General features: G+C 43.2%; 1 long non-coding RNA gene across 1 annotated transcript in view; it reads right to left on the bottom strand.

Moving 5' to 3' along the window:
* Positions 1–4,205: 4,205 nt before the first annotated feature.
* Positions 4,206–7,991, bottom strand: part of LOC129544770 (uncharacterized) — a 245,645-nt gene continuing 241,859 nt past the window's right edge. The window contains exon 3 of the long non-coding RNA XR_008683530.2: positions 4,206–4,299. This is a non-coding gene — a long non-coding RNA (uncharacterized LOC129544770). The remainder of the gene's footprint in view (positions 4,300–7,991) is intronic.

The raw sequence follows: 7,991 nt of genomic DNA, 5'->3' as shown, positions 1-7,991 counted from the left end.
ATTGGTTCCAAATAGGAAAAGGAGTGTGTCAAGGCTGTATATTGTCATCCTGCTTATTTAACTTATCTGCAGAGTACATCATGAGGAACGCTGGGCTGGAAGAAGCACAAGCTGGAATCAAGATTGCAGGGAGAAATATCAATAACCTCAGATATGCAGATGACATCACCCTTATGGCAGAAAGTGAAGAGGAACTCAAAAGCCTCCTGATGAAAGTGAAAGAGGAGAGTGAAAAAATTGGCTTGAAGCTCAACATTCAGAAAACTAAGATCATGGCATCTGGTCCCATCACTTCATGGGAAATAGATAGGACAACAGTGGAAACAGTGTCAGACTTTATTTTTGGGGGCTCCAAAATCACTGCGGATGCTGATTACAGCCATGAAATTAAAAAACACTTACTCCTTGGAAGGAAAGTTATGACCAACCTAGACAGCATATTAAAAAGCAGAGACATTACTTTGCCAACCAAGGTCCATCTAGTCAAGGCTATGGTTTTTCCCGTGGTCATGTATGGATGTGAGAGTTGGACTGTGAAGAAAGCTGATCGCCGAAGAATTGATGCTTTTGAACTGTGGTGCTGGAGAAGACTCTTGAGAGTCCCTGGGACTGCAAGGAGATCCAACCAGTAGATCAGTCCTGGGTGTTCCTTGGAAGGACTGATGCTAAAGCTGAAACTCCAATACTTTGGCCACCTCATGTGAAGAGCTGACTCACTGGAAAAGACTCTGATGCTGGGAGGGATTGGGGGCAGGAGGAGAAAGGGACGACAGAGAATGAGATGGCTGGATGGCATCACCGACTCTGTGGACATGAGTTTGAGTGAACTCCGGGAGTTGGTGATGGACAGGGAGGCCTGGCGTGCTGTGATTCATGGGGTCACAAAGAGTCTGTCATGACTGAGCGACTGAACTGAACATCAGTGGAGTATTTCACATTCCTTTGCTCATGCTCACCCTGCTTCTCTTTCTGAGAATGTTCTCCCCTCCTCCCCCATTTTGTCTGACTGGGGGCATACTGATATTTGCTGAGATTCATCTCAAGTACCATCTACTGACACGAAGAACCAAGTCCAGAAGCCAGCAAAGTCTGTGCAAGCCTCTCTCCATCCCACCCTCAGCCAAGCTCAAGCACGTTCCTCCCCGACTGCCCTCACCACCCTGCACCTTCTCCATCTGAGCCCTTCTTCCCGCACTGACAAGTTCACTTCCATATTTCTCCATTAGATCGATAAACCTCTCACAGGCAGAGACCTATCTTGTAGACCTTCTTATCCTAGACTTGTGTGACAGCATTTACTTGTATGACAGTCATTCGGTAAATGTCTGTTGAACAGATGCACAGATTTCTTTCAGTCGAAAGACTTTCTCCATTTGCTTAAATGTATATGATACATATAAATCCATTTTCTGACATTTGAAAAGGTAAAACTAACACTGAGATGGAACCCAGGAATTCTGATCTGTGATCACTGAGGGAAATGATTTTTTTTTACTTAATTGATAAAAATAGTATGATTTGAGGCACAATGTGATTCAGAAACTAACTGCTGTTATCTTGAATTATATTCAAAACTGAGTCATAAAACTGGGTTATAAAAGCGGAGTTGTGAAATTAACTCTACTAGCTATACAAAATTTATTGTCTTTTTAACTAAAATTTGTAGTGTTTTAACTAAAACATAAGGAATTTTATGCTTAGAAATTCCAGTGGCTGGGACAGGGAAAGTATTTGATAAGTTTATCTTGGATTAATTAATAAAAGTGAGCTGAGGAATGAATGAAAATCAAGTTGACACCATTCCTCTGAGTTTACAGGTGATAAAATGGATAACCAAATAGTTTCAGAACAATGACAAATAAACCAACATCCTGGCTCTTGGATCAGTATCTATGTGTGGTACATGTAATATAAATACTATAATGGTTCTGAAAGGATGCACACACACTCAGGAACATAGAACCTCAGTGCAGGACAAGAGACATTTCTATAAACTTTATATGGACTTGACATTTTGCTTCGTGCTACAGATGCAAAGAAGGGACGGACAAGCCAGGGTCTCCCCTGAATACAGCCTCACAGAGGAGAAGCAGAAAACAAATACACAGAGTACAATACGATATACAAAGCGTTAGCAAAACACAAGGAGGTCGCGAGTCCACCTAGTGGGGAGAAGGGTGGGGGAAAGCCACCGGGGACAGCAGACACTGTAGCCTGTCTTGAAGAGCGAGGAGGCGTCTCCAAGGAGACGAGATGGAGAAGTGCACTCCAGGCAGAAGACAGGAAGGCCAGCTCCTCTGACGCCACTGAGACGATGGAGCCACGTACCCAAGTGCTGCAAGAACAGAACCAAAAGTGACCTCAGCCAGGGCGCCGCTACCTCATAAACGGACAGAAGCGCTGGATCCTTCTTCAGCCACTCCGGAGTACAGAGCCAACGTGCCAGGAGCTATAGAGAGCCTCAGGAGAGCAAGAACAAGGGAAGCCATCTGTGTGGAGGGCCCTGCTCTATGGCTCGGGCATTACACGTCAACACACCTTGGCTAGAAATACCCCGACCTGAGCTGGGATCAGGGGGCAGCCAATAATGCACTGTGAGCTGTAGGTCAACGCCGTATTGTTGATTACTTGCCAATTCACTTCTTCACTTCACCTGATTCATTTATGCATCGGTTCATTTTGTAATCTTTTTTGGATATTAATATTTTAATTCTCAGAAAGCATTCTTCATCCCAAGGGGTGAAAAGGAGCTGAGATTTTAATGATATCAGTACACGTTTGATATTGCCTTAGATAGAAAAACACAGCACTGCTGTTGGCTGGCTCCCTAGACTGGATCACATCCAACATGAGAAGTCTAGGAGTCCTGAGCAGAGAAAGTCTGCACAGAACCCCTCGGTATGCTGACCACAGGTTAGTGGTCTTGGTGAGATCCCCTCACCCTTCCCTGGAAGTGGGGACACGGAAGTGAGTCACTGCTCCCAACTCGGCTCCTGAATGACCACGGGAAGTGTGAGATCACGGAGTGTGAGGGGTGGGACAAAGTGACAGGTTAGTACAAAATGTTTCAAAATGGACTTTGGGATAAAGGAAATGGATCTCCGCGATGGCAAAGGAAATGGCTGAGAGAGCTAAAGGAGAGACAGTCATGTAACAAGCCATACAGGAGACTGACAAAGAGGCTTCCCAGGTATCACTGCCTTTTTCGTTTACCACCCCGCCCACCACCATCATCAGCACCATCACCAGGCTGTACTACACAGTGGTTAGAGCACTGAGTGTTGGTTTCCAAAGCACTTACTACCATTAGCCCCGAAACCCTCTGATGATTAGACCCTCCAAGTCTCAATTTTCTCATCTATAAAATGGCAAAAATAATAGCACCTAACTCCAGGGTTATTTCAGAGAATTAAATCAGATCATTCACATAAAGTCTCAGCACAGTACCTGGCCACAGAGTGAACTCAATAAATTCCACTGTCATCACCACCATTAAAACAATTCCTGATTGCCAGTTTCGTGTCGCACTAGGCAATTCAATGTGAGAGTCGTATATTTCAGACCAAACATCTTGTGATGTTTACCCAACACATGGACGGTTATGAATTATCAACTGGACTGCTTTTTCACCATGTGGACATTGGTTTAAACAAACAGGGATATTCATATTCTCCAAAGTATTTCTTGAAATTTTTACAAAATAGCAGTGTAAGGCATTTTTGTTTTCTTCATAAAACAGTACAACTTTGGTCAGTTTGAGAAATTAAAGAAGTTGGGTTTAATTTTTTGGGGGGGGTGTCCACTGCACCCTGCTTGATTTTTTTTTTAACTCTAATACACGCTTCTTTTTGGGCAAACTCCAGCCAGACAGATATTTGCCATTCCATTATTGTTTTAAAGTGTTAGCCCCAGACACATAAGCATTGTTGGAATGCAATGGAAAAAAAAATCTTTTAAATCTCAAATGGGGTAATAAACTGCAGCCAGAAGCTAATTGTCCTGAAACTTGAGCTTTTATAACATGTTACTACTGTAGTGGGACCACTCAGCAGCCCTTTGGTGGGGTTGTTGTGTAATTGGTGGTAGATTACGCTGCAGACATATTTTTAAAAAAAGATGTCAAATCAGACATTTCTGCTTATTACTGTAGACCTCAGCATAATTCTCAAAGCAATCAATGCATTTCATCCATTAAACTATTGATGGGGGGTATTAATTCATATAATGTTTAACTACTCACTGTGGACTTTCCCTCTGCCAACTTTCTTCCACCCAAGAAGTCCTGAAATGTTGCTGCTCCTGTCAAAAGAAATGAATCATTAATAAGAACCAGCAAGCCCAGAGGCTAGCTAGAAGCCGGGCCATGATATATAAAGGCTTCACATTCTTTTAACTCAGTGCTCAACTGTATGTACCCAAGGAACAAACCGCCCAGTAGGGCTTTACCAAGGGTCTGAAAGAAACACACAAAAAGGTATATCCATCAAATCTTTGGAGTGAATGCTTGGGATGTGAGAAACCTTTTTTGTTTTCACATTGTATATCTGGGAATCCCCACATAGTGCAGTGGTAAAGAATCCTCCTGCCGATGCAGGAAATGCGGGTTCGATCCCTGGGTCAGGAAGATCCCCTGGAGGAAGAAATGGCAACCCACTCCAGCATTCTTGCCTGGAAAATCCCACGGGCAGAGGATGATCGCGGGTGATGGGTGAGTGATGTGAACAGTGATGACAAAGGGGAAACAAAGCCCGCTTGATCAGCGTGGATTTTAGTTAACTGAAGCCCCAAAGCAGATCTGAGGCCTAGATCCACACTGACATCCTTAAAGCTTTCATCCAGTCCTGTGGGCTTTTGCTTCAGTCTTCTGCTGGGCATTTGCCAGACTGATTTTTAAAGTTAGTGGAAGAGAAAGAAGTGGTCAGAGAAAGAAGAGAGTAGGCTGGTCTGACATATTTAGAGAATTTGGGAATGATCTAATTGAAAAGCCAAGACAATATAGAGAATTGGGAAATAAGGTTTGGAACTGAATATTACTGAAATATCTTCAAGGTGCCTAAAGGATTCTCTCAAACAAATGTGAAGTTTCTTTAATCAAATTTTAAACTAATCTGATAGTAAAGACAAATAGGGTGGTGAGAGAACCATAGGATAAACCCGTGAACTTTAGGGTTTTCTCTTATCCTTATATTTGCAGCATGTTTTCAGGTTTCTCAGATTTGTGGCATGTTTGAGATTTCATAAACCATGTCCAAGAGCCCAGCTGATCCTCACTACAGTCTTGTGAGGTCCTTTTCGCGATTATCATCAGCAGCGTACAGCTTAAGCTCAAAGTGGGTTAAGCCACTTGCCCAGTTATCACATCACCATGTGTTGCAAAGACACAATTAGAACCCTGAACTGCAGACACCAAGTCAGGGATATTTCATTAGAGGATTAGAGGTGGGTTTATAATCATAGTGCTGAAGGCCACAGATCTATGTGAGTAGGCATCCTTTAATCCAGCCCTTTTAGGGAGGTATCTTTCAACTCTGAAAATATTTCGTATACAAAGATCTCCTGGTTTTTGAGAATCTTCCAGCTCTAAAATATTTTAAAGACACAAAACATGACAAATTTCTCGGTAACCATGCTAATTTAACTGGAGATATTTTTTATCAGACAGAAGACTCTGCAAGTATTCTAGACATACTGCCATTTACTAAAAAATACTTTAAGTAAGCTTTTATTTTGTACTGGGCACTATCTGAGCTTTGTAGATACAACAATGAAAAAACCGACAATAATGTCTGCTCTTTTGAAGCTTACTTTCTAAGTAGGGAGAGATGAAATATTTAAAAAGTATATTATCACAGTTGTCTAATGGTATAAAGTAAACAGAAGAAAATAAAGGGGGAGTGGGATTAGGGAATGCTGAAATGCTATTTTAAATAGGATTGTTTGGACATAAGGAGATTTCGCAAAAAAACTAAAAATAGAAATATCATATGATCCAGCAATTCCACTCCTGGGTATATATTAAAAAAAAAAAAAAAAAAAAAAATCCAAGAACACTAACTGGAAAATATGCATGCACCGCAATCTTCAAAGAAGCATTATTTAAGACTGCTAAGATTTGGAAACAACCTAAATGTCCATCAACAAGATGAATAGATAAATAAATACTCAGTTCAGTTCAGTCGCTCAGTTGTATCTGACTCTTTGTGACCCCATGAACCACAGCACGCCAGGCCTCCCTGTCCATCACCAACTCCTGGAGTCCACCCAAACCCATGTCCATTGAGTCGATAATGCCATCCAACCATCTCACCCTCTGTCATCCCCTTCTCCTCCCACCCTCAATCTTGCCCAGCATCAGGGTCTTTTTCAATGAGTCAGCTCTTCAAATGTGTGGCCAAAGTATTGGACCCACCTATGATGAGGGTGGGGAGGCGCAGTGTGATCAGGAAAACAGACCTTAACAAAGATTGAAGTGGGCACTGCTCAAACGCCTAGGGCGTACTTCTGCATCTCCTCAGGGTGGAAACGTTTATCTCCTGTTTCATGGGAGGTCAGGAGAGGAAGATGCGATGGGCCAGGGAGAGAGTGGGCAGTGGACAGAGGGCGGCAAGCACCGTTTGCGGCCAGGGCTAAAGCCGCGCAAAACAGGCCAAACTGAAACCCATGAAGTGCGATCACGCTGGGAATTAGGATTTCCTTAGGGGGCTCTTGAAATGATTCAGAAAGCAAAGACAGTTGAGAATCTGAGAACCTGTGTTACGCACAGACCCGCGTCCTGAGCTGCTCTTCACTCTTTTCCTTTATTCTCTACTGTGTATTTTAAAAACAAGGATGGAACGCTATGCCCCCTTTTCTCTTTAATTTCTTACTTTGCCTCGAATCTCTTGAGGCTAAAACTAAGAATTTATTGAGGGGTTGGTACAGCTGTCAAAGAAACTCAGCTTCTCTCCCCAGGTCCTGATCACGGTGTTTGTGTGAGGCACTGCTGTTGTTCAGTCGCTGAGTCGTGTCTGCCTCTCAGCAGCCCCATAGACTGAGATGCCCCCGAGCAGCCACTGAACATACAACGCTCATGCTCTGTCGCTCAGTCGTGTCAGACTCCGTGTGACCCCATGGACTGTATAGCCCGCCAGGCTCCTCTGTCCATGGGATTCTCCAGGCAAGAATACTCGCGTGGGTTGCCATGTCCTCCTCCAGGGGATCTTCCCGACCCAGGGATCAAACCTGCACCTCCCAGTTCCTCTCATAGAAGCATTTGAATACATTAAAAAAAAAATCCAGTTTCTAAAGCTACAGCCTTCCCTCTGACCAATTCTTCTCTCGTCTTTGAAATCCTCTCCTTCCTTGACTCTTAAAACTCCAAGACCTATTTCTCCTCCAATCTCTTTGCCAGTTTGCTTCTCATTTACTTCTTCTGCATCTAAATATCCGTGTTCCTCTAAGCACAATTTCTCAGGATTCTTCTCAAACCAACCGCTTAAAATCAGAGACCGTTTCTGCATCACGAGTTCATGCATCCTGCCCTTAACATTAGACAGGAATAAGAAAACAGTTTGGCAGGTTCTTAAAAGTTAAACATAGGATTTACGTGTAACCTAGCAATTCCATTTTCAGGCTTATACGCCAAGGAATTGAAAAGTAGTCCTCAAACAAATGCCCATGTGTTCGTAGCAGCGCAGTTCACGATAACTGGAGGTGGAAACAATCTAGACATCCGCCAGTGGGTGAATTGGTAAACACAGGGCGGTACACACATACAACAGAATATGATCCAGCCAGAGAAAGGAGTGGGGCAATGACGCCTGTTACAGCACAGATGAGCTCCAAAAGCGTTTCAGTCAAAAACGTGAAAGAAGTCAGACGCAAAGGCCACAGAGTATAGGAGTCCATTTTCACGAAATATCCAGAGTAGGCAAACACATGGAGAAAGAAAGAAGATGGGCGGTGACCAGGAGCGGACGGGTGACTATTTAACGGGAGTAACATTTTCTTTT

Source organism: Moschus berezovskii, chromosome 20 (genome assembly GCF_049115385.1).
Source record: "Moschus berezovskii isolate FMDL1 chromosome 20, NW_MosBer_1.0, whole genome shotgun sequence".
NCBI classification, from domain to species: domain Eukaryota; kingdom Metazoa; phylum Chordata; class Mammalia; order Artiodactyla; family Moschidae; genus Moschus; species Moschus berezovskii.
The sequence above is the reverse complement of the archived record's forward strand: the minus strand, read 5'-3'. Positions and strand labels throughout refer to the sequence as shown.